The sequence below is a fragment of the Haemaphysalis longicornis genome, unplaced genomic scaffold (genome assembly GCF_048455015.1).
Source record: "Haemaphysalis longicornis isolate Haplotype H1 unplaced genomic scaffold, Haemaphysalis longicornis Haplotype H1 scaffold_118, whole genome shotgun sequence".
Lineage (NCBI taxonomy): Eukaryota > Metazoa > Arthropoda > Arachnida > Ixodida > Ixodidae > Haemaphysalis > Haemaphysalis longicornis.
The window spans coordinates 146,383-163,165 of NW_027526223.1; the positions used below are offsets into that span (position 1 = coordinate 146,383).

The following is a 16,783-nucleotide window of genomic DNA, read 5'->3' on the forward strand; positions in this document are numbered from 1 at the left end:
GCGCTATACTTATTGGTTAGGCACACATTGCAGTGTCATAAAATGCTGATAATTCCACACGCCTTCCAACGACAGCAGTTTTAATTATGTTTTCATAAATAATGATTGCAAAAAATATTATCGAATTCGAAATTTTTGGCCAGGTGTCGAAGAAGATAAAAAAAGGTAAGTTGTGTACAATAAACCACCAGTAGTAGAAAAATTTAGAATATACATTTTGTAAATAAACATTTCAAAAACCCGTCCTAGAAAAAAAAATTGAGTTGTGCGGCACAATTTGTCAGATATAAAAAAAATGTTACCCCGCGTGGTGCCCATGCCTTGTGGTGAAGCCCAACCACTATTTTAAATTTTGCTATCTTGGTTGATTCTCTAGACAAAATCTGGTGGTTTGACATTATTAAGGCCCCCAATTAGCCTCCACGTGATGTAAAAACACCTTGTCAATGATTATGACCAGCACAACATTGAAGACAAGCAAGCGATGCGAAAAAATCCGCTTGGAGTTGAAAACCAAACTCTTTGGTGGATGCTTCTTGATGTTCTGATGATCACTTACCAGTCAGAACTTTCATTTGCAGTTCACCATCATTTTCTGATTCGCTATGGTAGCCCTGCTTGCAGGAATATGGTACGATGCACTAAAATCATGCCCAGCAAGTTTTCACCAAGCCGCCGTCGTGCTATGAAGCGAGTTCAGCACTACGAGCCTTCTACATTGCAGCACCATCTAACAATTTTGAAAAGAAACAAATACAAGGCTGTTGGAGACTGTCAGAATAAACAGTTTTACTAAGCAGCAACACTAGACCTCCGGAAATAACCTCGTATGAAACAAACTGGCCGGTGAACAGCTGGCGCTGTTCAAGGCCAATTGGAAGCGTTCTCGTCGTCTGTACTGATACCCGACGACTTGGTGTTATCTTTTGACTTTCAGCAGAAGCTGCTATCACAGAAGTAAAGCGTAGATAAAGTGGAAGCACGAGTGGCATGCTTGTTTCGAGGAACAGTAGCGGGCAACGGAGGTGCCACGGCAAATGAGCTTGTAGTTGAGTAACTGCGTATTAGCGTCAAATATGAATTTCACAATGCAAAAACGAAATCAAAACTGGGAAACTGGTTGAAAATGCCAGGCACACTTGCTAGACATGCGGGGACCATCAGAAATAACCTTTGGCAGAATAAAGCTGCCCTTTCTCCGAACCAAAGACCACTAGAGAATAGCTGGTGTCATTTTCAAGTAATTATCACCTCTCAGCGCTGTTGGATTAGTAAGCTGACAACACTATTTGGCAATTGACTTGCCAGAACCCTTTTGACAAAAAAATATTATGGTAGTGCAGCCTAACCACAATCTGCACCCTTTTTGTCAAGTGCAACAGCCACGCCCCCTTCCTCAAAAACACACGCAGCTCAGCTCGCGAAAAACACCGTCAAAAATTGTAATGTCGTCAAAGTGGGAAAATTTAAACTGATTCTAAAAGTGCAGTGCCTAGACTAACCACTGGATGCATTAGGTGTAGAAGAAACGACTAAAACATGTCGAAATAGACAACATGAATCATCGATCACCAGTGATCGATTTGAATATGTGTGGTAACAAAGAGTTAAAGGGTTCAGCATAGTGTCTGAACCTACCACTCCTGTTTGGACCACCCAAGGCCTACAGTACTGTACAGATAAATTCTGGTAACCTGATGCATTTGCTGGTAACGTATGAAAAACAGTTTTCCAAATATAGAGCGTGTTTCCTGCCTAACAGCACTTCTTGTTTCCATGTTGCCCGATCCCTACACACAGCGAGCAATGGCAGCCGTACCACGATTAACACTTCCCTGCCCACGAGAAAAGCAGTGGTTTTGGGTAGTCTACAAAATTTTTTTTACCGATCGCAAAAAGAATGTAACACGTAAGTGTATGGTATTGAAATGCAGGAGGGTAAAATTTCCTTTGGAATGGTAATTGTTTCAAACAGGAATATTTAGGTGGATAAAAAAAAAAAGCTGCGTGGGAAAATTTTGTGACAAACAAAAAATAAGCAAAAACAGCGTTCCTTCACACAGAAAAAAAAACAAAAATACGAAGATATACATTTTGTGTGCATACTGGCAATTCAAAACTCCTGCATATCTCACTGTACACGCAGACTATTACGAAACTCAAGCAACAGAGCAGAGAACTTGAAGAGAGCGCCCTCGCGAACAATTTGGAATCCCTGCCACCGAAGCAGACTTGCCGTAATCTCACCGCAAATCAGTCAAAGGAATGTGGTATAACCAGAATTGGTTGTTGGAATGCTTGATAATGCAAACGAAAAGCCTAAGACTATACGAGCATGTTCGACAGGAAGGCATACTGATGCTTTCAAGGTGAAGTCGTTTGAAGGTGTACATGCGCAGGTACAAAAATAGGTTTGGATTCAAGTGTGCTATCCTCGCAGGCATTGCAAGGAAAACAAACAAAATCCATGGATGAATTCAAATGTCACAGTGGTTTCATTGTCGACAAAATGAAGCCGTCTGAGTGCCTAAACATTCCCGAAGGAGGGAAAGTGAATGGGCTGGTCGATTTGGGAAAATTCACATCGAAAAGCGACAAGCATGTCCCCCGCGACCATGCTCTCATGATCATGTTTCAGCCTGTTGCTGGTTCTTGGCATAAAATACTTGGAGTTTTCGCTTCTAGAGGAAATGTGAAGGCTGCACTTCTGTCAAAGATATCGCTAGAAGCTGTGTTGGTGGCAGAGAAAGCTGGGCTGAAGGTCGACTACACCATGGCCGATGGGGCTCCATGGAATCGCTCTACGTGGCACTTCTTCTGGAAATCCGGCTCCGTGGCATCCATAAAGCCACGTGTGTACCCCACCCCAAAGAAACGGGAAGAGGCCTCTTCATCTCTGATTTCCCTCACTTGGTGAAATGTGTTCAAAATGGCCTCTTCAGCGGAACATACGATACGCCTGAAGACGTTGATTTCGAGCAGTGTTGTACACGTTCCTCCAAAATAGGAACTAAAGCTCGTTCCTCATTCCTTGCCAATTTTGAAACGAGTTCCCGTTACAAGTTCCTTTATTGCGAAAGGAACGCGTTCCAGTTCCACTTCGAAAATTGGAACGTGTCGTTACATTAACGTTACAATTAGGTTTTTAAATTAAAATATAGTGTCGGATAATCCTGGGTCGAAATTAAGTGAGACATTTAAAACTCACATCGAACTATGTATATTATACGAATATTAACACCACCGGCAGCAGATTATCTGGAGATAAAGATAATCAAAAGAAACGCTCCTAGGCGAATTTTTTCAGGGAGCACCGGACAAACTCCCGACGGCTCGAGGACATTTCGGTGCAGGATATTTCGGTGCGGAAATTTCGGTGTACGGACATTTCAGTGGACGGACATTTCGGCGACCAAATTATCCGGTGCTTGCCTGTTTGCGACAGCCGTTATATTTTTATTTCCGCTTAACGTGGGTTATGGACAACAATCTGGAGCAGTGAATTTATATTGTTGATTGATTATATGTTCGATCTTTGCCAGGTATTTTTAGAAATTCTACATTTATATATTTTTGTTTAATACCTGTTCCTGGAGACACCTGTTATGCAGCCGATTGAATTCTTTAGCACACGTTTTTTTTTTTTCATTTATGACAGGTTGTTAATTTATATTCGCTCTTTTTTAGCTAAGACAATTACCCGCGTTTACGATGGTCTACCACCTCTTTTGTATTTTTTTTTAATTACACACCCTCAAATTACATAAATTACATGCACACTCAATATCCAAAAAGTAACAAACATTTGCTAGCCCCCTAGAATCTAGAAAACCTTATGAAGAGTATTACGTAGGCTGGGCTGCCTTGCTAAAATGAATTCGCGAACACTGGTCTAGGATATTGTCGGGGAGGAAAAACGGGCCTTTTGGAAAACAGCCGCAGGTTCTAATGTCCTAAATGCTGATTAAGCGCGTACCGGTTGTGCATACAAATTCCACCCATTGTGTTCGGGACAACCAACCTTCGTTTAATGTTTACAAGCCTACATTTACCACATTTTAATTCTTCGTTCTAGCGCCCACCCCCCCCCCTCCCACCTCCCGCCTGTACGCTCAAATCTCGACCAGATTTCTTTTTCAGCCATATTATTTTAGGTTTCCCCTGAAAATCCTACTGGCGTGGTGGAGTTCACGGTCTCCGAAGCGTCACCGCAGGGATTTTTTATTTTTTCTTATTTAGAACATACTGCTGGCCTCTTAGTGGAGGCTTTTGCAGGAATTGGGTGATACATTCAGAACAATGACATAGCACACTTCGCGTTTAAAACAGAGAAAAAGCTTTACATTCACTATTGGCGCACAAAACCATTATAATATGACACAAAAAGCCACCCAAAAAGCCGCTCAGAACACAATGGCCACTATCGTTTGCTGGCTACGCCCTTCCGCGCGTCGCGGTCATATCGACGGCGCCCCCACTCCAGGAATCGCTCTTTCTGCGCCTTCAGTCACCCCCTTGGGAATTTACTCATCAAGTCGCGCATATCATGCATACCCCAGGTATACATCGCTTCCTCCCATTATAAGGAGCAAACCCGCCGCGGCGGCTCAGTGGCTAAGGCGTTGCGCTGCTGAGCACGAGGTCGCTGGTTCGATTCCCGGTCGCGGCGGCCGCTTTTCTGATGGAGGCGAAAAGCAAAAACGCCCGTGTGTACGAGGTTTCGGCGCACGTTAAAGATCCCCAGGTGGTCAAAATTAATCCGGAGCCCTCCACTACGGCGCGCCTCGTCGCCTGCGTTGCGTCAACGCGTTAAACCCTACAATCAATCAAAACAATTATAAGGAGCAAAACAAAATGACTAGGCTAGTGTGACGAGGGTGGCAGCAGTCTATAGCTTTCGAAGTCCAGTAGACGCAATGGTGAAGCACAAGTGGCACCCCTGTCTCTCTACTTAGGGGGATGATTGCCGGCGGGGCTCAGCTTTCCCCTCCCCTAAGTAACGCCACCAGAAGTGCGATGGTTGGTTTGTTAGTTTTAAGTAGAACTGACACCGAATGCAACAAAGGAGAGATTGATTGAGAGAATATATAAAACGAAATGCACACGCGCCTAATCAACCTCGTTTTTCTGTTGTCTTTGCGCAGAAGGTTTGCTGGGGGGGGAGAGGAATAGACTAAAAGCAGCAGCGTCTTGCACCGTTGGGTGAAGTGAAAGGAAAGCGCTTTGGTAACACTTAAAGTATTAATTTGTTGTTCACATGAATGTTAAAATAACAAAAAATGGTTGAACGGATCCAAACTAACAACGTTAATTTTTAACATCTACTACAGAAATTGGGTTTCACGTGACAATGCTCCGTCAGGGTTTAGCGTTCGTTTCCACGAACGACGGAGCAAGCACAAGTCTCGAACTCTCGAACGTAAAATCATATCAAGTCACGAAATTACAATATTAAAGCTAAAATGTTCAACGAATGCCTGGGACATCCCCTCACTCAAAATGTCTGGGCCAAGGCGTCGTGCACCAAAATGTCCGTGCCCAGAAATGTCCAACCGAAACGTCCTGGACCGAAACGTCCAGGACCGAAATGTCCGACACCGAAATGTCCGGAACCCGTTTAGCAGTCCGTCCGTTTCGTTGGCTAAGTTGTTACCGGATTGACCGGGACCGGTCTGCTCCTGAGCGCGTGGAAGGGCGAGTAGGAAGGGTGCGGATGCACGGACATGGCCAAGGCAGGCCCGCGGAACTAATCCCCCTACCGCGACGAATGCCCAAGTGCCCAGCCGGGTCCCGGTCAACCCAGTAACAACGCATACGACAGAACGGACGGACTGCTAAAACTCTCTATTCTTTCCCCGCAAGGGAACAATTCGATCGGCCAGACGCGCATTCTGGCCTCCCCAGACAAACGATGAAGGGTGAAACGCATTCTCGCAACTACGCTATTCACCCGCCGAACGCTGCGTAAGCAACCAGCATGAAAGCAAGCTCAAGCTGCGGCCTGCTGCGTGGTTATTCTTCTGCCTTTGACCTTAGAGGAAGCACGTACGGCTGAAGGGCTGGCAATCTGACCATCTTATAGGAAGAGAAACGCAGTAGCGCTTTGTGGATTTTTTTACTCGAGCCTTGGCATCAAAAACAGCCAAATCCTAGCGATGTAACGGCAGGAACGCCGTTCCTGCCGTTCCTTCAAAAACGTAACGAGTTACCGTTGCAGTTCCACCGACCCTTAATGGAACGGTGGCGTTCCTCCGTTCCTCCAAAAAGGAACTAGTTCCAGGAACGCCGTTCCTTGTAACGCCGTTCCGTACAACACTGATTTCGAGCACATAAGAACGGAGCACAATGAAGATAAAAGTGCAGACACGCTTAAAGTGATGCCAAAAATTACAGCTGCTCACATGAATCTCAACAACTTCGAAAGGATGAAAGTAAATCTGGCTTTTCCCCTTTTCAGTCTGCAGGTGCTTCAAGGCCTGTTCTACAAGAGCGAAATAATGAAGCATGGCAGTGACCCTGCACCAACCGAAGCCTTTGTCCTACTCATGTGGAAGCTAATACAACCCATGACAGCAAATGTGCCATTGGAAGGGCTTAAACCTGGTTCTACACAAGAGAGCCACATTAAGGATGTGCTGGAGTATCTTAACCAGTGAGAGGCTCATGCGGCAACTTCACAAGTGCAATTTCTTTCAACACGCACTGCCGAGGGTTCAAGGGTCACCCTTGAAGCTACACTTGACCTCTTGAAGTACCTTCATGACAACTGCAGATTTATGTACCTTCTCACATGCTGGCTCAGCCAGGACTGCCTGGAGAAACTGTTTGGCATCATCAGGCAATTTTCTGGGTGCAACGACCATCCTACTGCTGCCCAGTTTTTGCTGACGGTGGATTGCCTCAGCTTTGATGACTTGGTTAAAGCTCCTCCCAGTGGAAACCGTGAAGGGGTGAACTGACATTTCTGCTGAGCAGTGAGAATGCAGTTCTTGAACTAGATGCCCTTTTGGACAGCGGAAAGATTGACAAAGTATCGGACTTACTAAAGAAGTCCGCAACACTCCTCAACCATGACTACCCGGAAAAGATGAGTGACTCCCGCCTCGTCTATTATATGGTGGGCTACGTTGCACGCAAAACGGTTTTGAAGAATGCCTGCAAAGACTGCTTTGATGAGCTCCTCGCTTCTGCTGACCAAGCCGACAAACAGTTGGCAAGGTTCACCAAGTTCTATGACAATGGGGGTCGTCTTTACCCCTCCAAGGAGCTCTTCTCATTTGTGGATGCCCTCGAAGCGACATTTTCTCTATGGTTCAGCTACAACGAGCTGCAGGGTGAGAGCTTAGACAACCTTGCTTCCTGCCTCCAGAAAGACGCCGTCACAGTAGGATGTCCACGGCATGGCCCCATCCTCACAAATCAGGCCATCAACTTCTTTCTGGTCACCCGGCTGCACTTCTACATGAAGGCATTGAACAAGAAGAAGGCATCTTCTCGAGAAAGGAAGAAACACCTAAAGCTCAGTCCCCTCGAGTAACAGCCGAAAAGAATCAAAGGCTGAAATTCCTTTTTTCAAGTTCCTGGTGAGCAGTCCCACAAAAAGTGCTTGAATTTGTTCACACACACAAACAAATCTAGCACCTAAAGTCAAAGTGCCCTGAGAAAAGAACATTGATGGCTTAAAAGGGTTTGTAATTTTGAATGTAATCTGACCCATTCACTAAAAGTGATCACTTTTTGTTTGTTTTAACAACCTCATCAAAAATAAAATGTATGTCAGTTATACCAATCAAATTTTTGATAAGTGTCAGAGCCAGCTGGCTACATTCGGCTGTTAAAGGGCACCCAATCGGTTCTAAACTTTGATTATTCTAGCTCTCAAGTGAATAGGACACTCATTGTATAGCGATTTGCACAAGCACAAGGAATAGCTATCAAATAGCTTTTGTCGTTGTCGTACTGCTTGCAAAAACAATCATACTCCGCACTACTATCACCGGGCTGGGGCTGTCCGCTGCCACAGTGAACATGTAAGCGTGCGACAGCGCCATCTGGCGGTTTTCCTCCAAGGGCGTCACGCGGAAGTGGGCGTGGTCATTCACTTGCCTATTTTAGCCACTGTACCTTTGGTAAAACAATGCAGTCGCCAAGCGGGCTCTGCCAAAATACCCCTGCCGACCCAAGGTACAACAATCCGTACCAGATACAGTCTTCTACAAGTATACACCCTGCCTATTTATAACACATTTTTAGAACACAGTCTATTTAGAACACAGCGGTGCACTGAGTGCGCACAGGCTAATAGCTTCTGTCTCTGCAGATTCCGGAAATCATGAGCTGATTGAAAGGTGGAACCTGGACGACGCAGCTACCGCAAAAGTGGGCTGCACAAGGCTATCGAGAGACACGTGAAAGAAGAGCATCTTGGTCCGCCTCCTACGGCGCATGCGGACCAGGCAGCGATGCCCCCCCGTCTCCTACATAACGCCCGAAGCAGTGGCCGGCAGCTTTGTTCGGAAGCGGTACACTGACTGCGCACAGGTATGTATGCTCTTGCAACACATTCCCATTTTTGTACCGCTGCCGAACAGAGTTCTTGTGTCTGTTTTGCCTAGTGTGATTCATTGTGCTGGGTACCTTCACTGGAATGTGAGGAAGATGAGTACTCGCGGGGCAAAAAAGGTAGCTGATGGTGGCGAAGTTAACTCTTTCGTTACCACGCCTATTCAAATCGATCACCGGTGATCGATGATTTATATTGCCTATTTCAACTCGTTGTAGGCGTTTCTCGTACACCTAATGCGGCCAGTGGTTAGTCTAGGCACTGCCCTTTTAGAATCAGTTTACATTTTCCCGCTCCGGCGACATTGAGATTTTTGACGGCGTTTTTTGCGAGCTGAGGTGCATGTGTTTTTGAGGAAGGGGGCGTGGCTGCTGCACTTGAGAAAAAAGGATGCAGATCGTGGTTAGGCTGCACTACTATAATACTTTTTTTGTCAAAAGGCTCCTGGCAAGTCAAATACCAAATAGTGTGGTCAGCTTTGTAATCCGACAGCGTTGAGAGGTGATAATTACTTGCAAATGGCCCCAGCTATTCACTAATGATCTTTGGTGCGGCCAAAGGGCAGTTTTATTCTCTCAAAGCTTATTTCTGATGGTCCCCCGCATGTCTAGCAAGTGTGCCTGCCATTTTCAACCAGTTTCCAGCAGTTTCGGTTTCGGTTTTGCATTGCGAAATTCATATTTGGGGCTACTACGCAGTTACCCAACTACAAGCTCATTTGCCATGGCGCCTCCGTTGCCCGCTACTGCTCCTCAAAACAAGCATGCCACTCGCGCTTCCACTTTATCTACGCCTTGCTTCTGCGATAACAGCTTCCGCTGAAAGTCGAAAGATAACACCAAGTCGTCGGGCGTCAGTTCAAACGAGGAGAACGCTTCCAATTGGCCTTGAACACCGCCAGCTGTTCACCGCCCAGTTTCGATTTCATACGAAAGTATTTCCGGAGGTCTAGTGTCGCTCCTTAGTAGTACTGTCTATTCTGATGAAGTCTCCAACACCCTTGTATTTGTTTCTTTTCAAAATTGTTAGGTGGCGCTGCAATGTAGGAGGCTCGTAGTGCTGCACTCGCTTCACAGCCGGACGGCGGCTTGGTGAAAGCTTGCTGGGCATTATTCTAGCGCATAGTATTTTATTCCTGCAAGCAGGGCTACCACAGTGAGGCAGAACATGCTAATAAACCGCAAATGAAAGTTCTGACGGATAAGTGATCATCAGAACGTCAACAAGCATCCACCAAAGAGTTTGGTTCTCAACTCCAGGCGGATTTTTTCACATCGCTTGCTTGCCTTCAATATTGTGCCGGTCATAATCATAGACAAGGTGTTTTTACATCACGTGGAGGCTAATTTGGGCCTTCAATAATGCCAAACCACCAGATTTCTTCTAAAGAGCCATCCAAAATAGCAAAATTTGAAATAGTGGTTGGGCTTCACCACATGACACGGGCACCACGCGGGCCAGCATTTTCTTTTATATCTGACAAATTGTACCACGCAATTCAATTTTTTTCTAGGACGGGTTTTAGAAATGTCTACCTACAAAATGTATATCCTAAATTTTTTCTACTACTGGTCGTTTATTATACACAACTTACTTTTTTCTTATTTTCTTCGGCGCGTGGACAAAAATTTCGAATTCGATAATTTTTTTCGCAATCATTATTTAGGAAAACATTATTAAAACTGGTGTTGTTGGAAAGCGCGTGGAATAATCTGCATTTTATGTCACTGCAATGTGTGCCTAACTAATATGTATAGCACAACAAAAAATTTTTTGTTAGACCCTTCAAAATTGGTCAATTTCTCGCGGTAACGAAAGAGTTAACCTTAAGCAAGAGTTTGATGATTTCTGAAAGGAGATGATTGATGAGTTTCGTGAGCTGAGAGATAGCGTAAAATATTGCAGTGACACTTGCAATGAGGTGACAAGGACAAACAAAGATATGCAAGCTATGATGAAGGAAATAAAGGAACTAATAGCCAGCAATCAAGCATTGAAAAAAAGAGAACCGCAGGCTTACGCAGCGAGTGGAAGAACTCGAGCAGCACAGCAGAGCTAACAATTTGGAAGTAAAAGGTATACCAGCCGACCAGGATGCCCAAGAAATGGTTCTGAAAATGCCTGAAATAGTTGGCGAGCCAGTCACTAAAGACGACATTGATGTGTGCCTGTGATGTAATACAGGCTCTTCTAATGATCCCCAGCGTTACGGACGGGAGAATAACGAGACAGGGCACCGGAACATGGAGAAGAACTGAAGGTGGCACGCGTTATAGGGTTGGGTTATGGCAGAACACGCGGAGTGGAAAGGCGACGGAAAAAGAAAACTAACTAGGGCTGCTAACTTAAATAAAAAAACACGAGTCCGTTTTAACGGAAGTCAAGTTGGCCAACTGCAACAGTCTCACGTGCTGAATGAGCTGTTCTGGAGGGTGCAGGTTGGCTGGAGCTTCTTCGGCGCGCTGGCGAAACTTCCTCGAACGTGGGCAGGTCGTGGGGTGCTGGTCCGTGCTGTCGTTCCCTGGCCGTTGCCTTCTAGGCCGTCGCAGGGGAACCACGGTCGCGCACCTGGTACTGAAACAGCGGCGTCCGGTCCGCAGGCTGCCTTCTTGCTCCCGATCCCCGCCGAGCAATCAGGAACACACCGTCCCCTTCGCCGGAATCCTCTAGCACCCCTCCTCTTCCTCTTCGTTGCACATAGCCCCACCATAGGGATTGGCCGTCTTCTTGGACAAAATGTTTTTCAAAAATGCAAAGTTACGGCTACTTCTTCACAGTGCCACAGGGTTCCTACCGCGAAACAAAACGAGTTAAATATAACTACGCTTTGTGCGTCAAGAGAAGCACAACTCTTTTCTTTCCAAGGCCAAAAAAAAGTGGATCACGACAACTGAACTTGGCTGCACCGAAAAGGCTCCCATTTACATAAATGAACACTTGACGAGGCAAAACAAACACAGCTTCTCGGTGCCACGGTTGCAGAGAAGAAACAAGCCGGGTGGAAGTACACATAGGCGAAAGACGGCAAAATCTTCACACGCAGAGAAGATAAGACGCCGATGCTCCGGATTCATGCCCTAAATGTCGAAAAGATTACTTTGACCTCATGAGCCCCCGGCTTTTTCTTTAAAGGGCAGTGGGACCTTCTGATCTGCAAACTAATGAAGTGCAGTAAAGCTTGATGTCGGGCTAGTTGGCGTAACATGTTTTTGAAGGCACGTTGCGCTTGTTGTGAACACAGTGACGGACACTGGAAAGTACGTTTTTTTTCCCGTGTCTGTCTCTGTGTTCACAACAAGTGCAACGTACCTTCAAATGCAATCCAATAATGCAAAAAAGAGTATTTGCATTCTTCATGTCAATGCGCGTTCATTAGAAAACAAGCACGAAAGTCTCAATCTATTAATTGAAAGTTCTGGCATCCCATTTGATACAATTATGGTTTCCGAAACTTGGTATACTAACCATTCCATTCCTTATTCCTACCCTAACTACAAATGTTTTGTTTTGAGTCATCCAGATCAGCGTGGCGGTGGTTTACTGTTATTAATCAAGAAGATGCAGACCCCTCAGATTGTCGAGGAATTTACCGTTTCCAGCATAAATTATGAAATGTTAACGGTTCTAGACGGTTCAAAAATGTTTTCAGTGATTTATCGCCCGCCAAATGCAGATCCGCAAGCTTTTTTTTTTTTTGAAACGTTTCTAGATTTTGCATCTATTAACAAATACTCGCTTTTTCTTGGAGGTGATTTTAACATCGACCAGATAAAAACATCCAAACTGGGAAACAAATTCTTATCTATACTTGAATCGTATGGTTTTAAGAATGTAATTACTGTCCCTACTCGCATAACACCATCATGTGAAAGTCTTGTCGACCTCATTATCACAATACTGGTAATTTCGTTGGGAACAGTGGTACTCTAGCATATGAAATTAGCGACCACCTATCTTTGCGATGATTCATGACGATAAAGAAAAGATAGCGGAAGGAAGGCCTCCAGCACGTTATCAAAGCATAACTAGTGTAACACTGAACTTATTTCGTAGGGATATACTGAATCATAACTGGAATGACGTGATATAAAAAACCGATGCAGACTCAATGTACAGTGTAGACCATTTATAACGTAACCGCTTATAGTGCGGGACCGGATATAACGCGGGTTTTTGCGACCACCGGTTTGCCTCCCACAGAACTCAATGCATAAGCATACCGCTTAAGATGCGGTTGGCCGAAGCACAATACCGTTTATAGTGCGGTTTTTCGGCGGGTCTGCTGATCGACCGGCGCAGCTGAGGCATCGTTTTAGGGTAGCAAAAGAAAAAAGAAAGGATGAAATCGGCCATCTGACGCAGCGTGCACCCCTTGCCCTCCTCTAACGTAGACACCCAAAGAAAAAAAAATAGGCACCCTTTAGTTCGTGCGTACCTGATAACCACAACTGACCTTGCTTGATGCACCTCGGAAGATAGCGACAGATTCCCCATCCGCGCGCGGCAAGTTGATTTTATTAATCGCGAACCGCATGGCCCGTTTTCGCGCACGAATCGTGCACTTCGACGTTGGGCGTGTTTTTTTTTTGTTTTTTTTTGTTTTGTTTTGTTTTTTCGTGTTCGTATCGACGATTCCGCGCTCGCGGTGGCTTCTTCGCGTGGCAGTGGGAGGAGCCCGACGACTTGCACCAATGGGGAGACGCATACCTAATGGCGGGAGATTCGAAGCGCTCCGAGTCGGCTAGCCGCGCCAGAGATGTTTAGGCTTACCACCGCGGTATTTTTTGATGGGCGCTTTCACAAGCAGCGTGGATGGCAGTTTATATTCCACTTTTCGCCCACATTATTAGCTCTTTTCTCGCATGAGCATCTTCGCTTGCGCCCCGTGCGGCATTTCAGCGAGCGGTTAGAAGCGGTCGCTGGAACTTACTGGAACTGCCTGCACCGCTTCACGGCCAGTGCCGACGCCATGTTGCCGCCTCTTACTCTTACGGCGCCGCCCACACCAGGCCAGTTGTATCCGCGCTGGCGTGCACTGCACGTTTTCGCGATACCAAATCTACCACGCGGCTCACGCTTTAGAGCGTTGTGCAGATAAACCACCGCTCTTTCCCTTTCCGAACATTCGAGCCGCGCGAAGCCGAAAATTTCCACCACCAGTACGTTGCGCTGATAAGCAGCCGCCTTCGGCATCGTGAACACAAGGTGGGGTTAAAAAAAAAAAAAAAACCCGCTGGCGTTTTTATCACGTCTTGCGGCATCTGTTCATAGACGCTAAAAACGCAGCCATGGTCTTTCAAAACAAACACAACGGAAGTTAAAGCCGCGCTCGCTGTTTGTGAGACTGCGCTTTTGCCCTGCAGCAGCGGCTGATGTTAAAAATAATACGAAATATAGACCATGCCTTCGTTTTTAAGTGCTGTGGGTTTGAGTGATGATAAATATAGGTTGACTTGAGAGATAGGTGGCGATGTGGTTGAATTCGCGCGTGTTTTGGTTATAGTGCGGTACCGCTTATAGTGCGGATTTTTGCGGCTCCCGCGACATACGTTATAAGCGGTCTACACTGTACAATGCTTTATTGTAGATATTGTTAAGATTTATAAAATGCACTTTCCATAGATAACTGCCTCTAAGCTCAAGAAATGTCGCAAGCCTTGGATAACCAACTCTGTTTTTCATGACATTAAGGCAAAAGGACTCAGAAAAATGGCGTATTTTCTAACCATGCCGACACAAACTGAATGCTAAACTACGAGCAGCAAAACTTGACTACTTTTCTGCCTATTTTGACTGCGTCTCAAACAACACTGACAAGTTATGGAAGAGGTTTAACTTACTTATACGACCGAACGTTGAGACACCTGTTCAAAATACAACAGTAAATAATCACATTGTTAAAGGCAAAGAGCTTTCAGATCTACTAAATACATATTTTGTCTCAGTAGGCGACCCAGGAAGCTGTCACATAAGCAATTATCTGCATCTGCATAGAACAGCAAACTTCACTAGCAGTATGGTATTTTTTCCCACCAATGAGACTGAAATCATAAATGCTTTTAAGGGATTTAAAAATTTCAAATCAAAAGATTCTGACGATATGCAGATGGGCCCAGTTAAGTATGTTATTGACCTTCTAGCTCCGATTCTGAAAATGTTGCACAATTTAGCTCTAGAAACTGGCTCCTTTCCTTCTGACATGCAAATAGCAAAAGTTATAGCAATATATAAAGGCAGCGACATAAATAACGTGAGTAACTTTAAACCAATATCTTTTTTGCCTATACTGTCCAGAGGTTTCGAAAAAATAATAATTCTCATTTGAGCGAGTTTTTTATGAAGCATTCACTTCTTTCCACTGATCAATACAGTTTTCAAAAAGGCAAATCTACCGAACTAGCTTGCTAACAAAAAAAAAAGAGTACATTTTAGGTGCATTTGAACGAAAGGTTGTCGTGCTGGGGTTGTATATTGATTTTTCTAAAGCATTTGATTGCGTAAATCATAAAATACTACTATACAAATTAGACCAATATGGTGTACGTGGAAAGGCAAACGAACTTCTGGAGTCCTACGTAAAATATCGGAACCAGTATGTTAGCCACCAAGGTGTCCAATCTGACAAGAAACGTGTAACCACCAGTGTACCTGAGGGGAGCACTCTTGGCCCTCTTCTATTCCTGATGTCTAAACGACATTTTTCAACCTTCAGATGACACCCTTTAGATAGGCTATGCAGGTGATACATCAATTCTGTTGTGTGGGGTAGATCAAGATAGCTTAATATGCAGGGCCAGTAAAATTCTAGAACAGATCTCCAAATGATGTGAAGAAAACTTTTTGAAAATTAATACCAAAAAAAACGCAGGCAATACTGTGCCAAGCAAAGAATACAGCCTTAAACATAAGATCATGGATACATTTAAATACAGATAATATTGAAATTGTTGATTATGTTAAAATCCTTGGTGTTATATTTTCTGAAAATTTAACATGGGATTTGCACGTTGAACACGTACGCAGCACATTAAAGTTTCTGGAATGTTAATCAGAATTGCGACGTTTTTCCTTTGGCCGTAAAACGAGTTTTATATAATGGACTATTTTTACCCACGCTCAATTACTGTCATTTAGCCTGGGCAATTACATCTAAAACAAATAAACTAACAGTGTGTCAAAAACGAGTGATACGAATTATTGTTAACGCCCCCTGCAATTCTCATTCACTATTTTTTTCCACTCATACAATATTACCAGTAGACTATTTTTATGAATTTTGTCTCACCTGTACATATCGAACATGCATTCGAATGCAAAATAAGCTGTTCACAAATTTATTTAATCTTGTCGAACGCCACTATGAATACAATACCCGAGAACAATACCCATGGATTCAGCGTTTGTCGCACATCCTACGGATTGCAGTTATTATAACATTGCACTGCTTCCAAACAACTTTTCGTCAACGGATATTGATATTCCCACGCTGCCGACTCATTCGCTACTTATGCATTTTCTTTCTGTTTACTTATCTCAGAATAGGTATACATAGTTTTTCTTGCTGCAGTTTTGTTGTACTGTTTTTTTTTGTTATCTTGTCTTATTTTTCCTCTCTAATTCTTTTTCAACAAAATGTGTGAAATGATGGTACATTATGTGCATGAAATACCCATTATTTACTCCATAACACAAGCTGACCTAATTCTTTGAGCTATGTTAATCATACTTTTCTCCTTTATTCTATTTTGTAAATAAGCATATGTGTATAGATGCGGATATGTATATGTATGTGTGTTTGTATTGCATTGCCCATAGTTTTTTGAAAATCTGTTATGATGCGTTTTACTTCATATTCACCAAAAACTTCCACGTTTTTTTTTTCATTGTTTTCCCAAGTTGGAAAATATTTGTTTGTACAAAATTGTATGTACTCAAGACGCTACGCAAAAACTATTGCATATTACAAAACCGTACGGGACAAAACAAAATGGGGGGTCTTGGGCTCCGGCAAGCTGCAAATGCGCAGCTTTTTCCCTTTTGCTCCCCCTCTCTCTCTCTCAAGAGAAAAATAAAGATTTGATTTCATTTGGTCGGAATGGAATGGATTCTAGCAAGAAGGCTAGAATCCAGGCTAGAATCCCTGTTGTGGGAAATGAGAGTCAGGGTGAGACGATTCAGATAAAGCCTTTTCCCGGCACCTCAAGCATTCATATGTGCCTG

At 44.2% G+C, this 16,783-nt stretch overlaps 1 protein-coding gene and 1 pseudogene across 1 annotated transcript in view; one reads left to right on the forward strand and one right to left on the reverse strand.

The window, feature by feature from the left end:
* The window catches only part of LOC144161494 (uncharacterized), a 54,126-nt gene that overhangs the window by 16,114 nt on the left and 21,229 nt on the right, over positions 1–16,783 (reverse strand). The gene's annotated exons all lie outside the window — the stretch shown is intronic.
* On the forward strand, positions 6,378–7,537 carry LOC144161493 (uncharacterized; annotated as a pseudogene).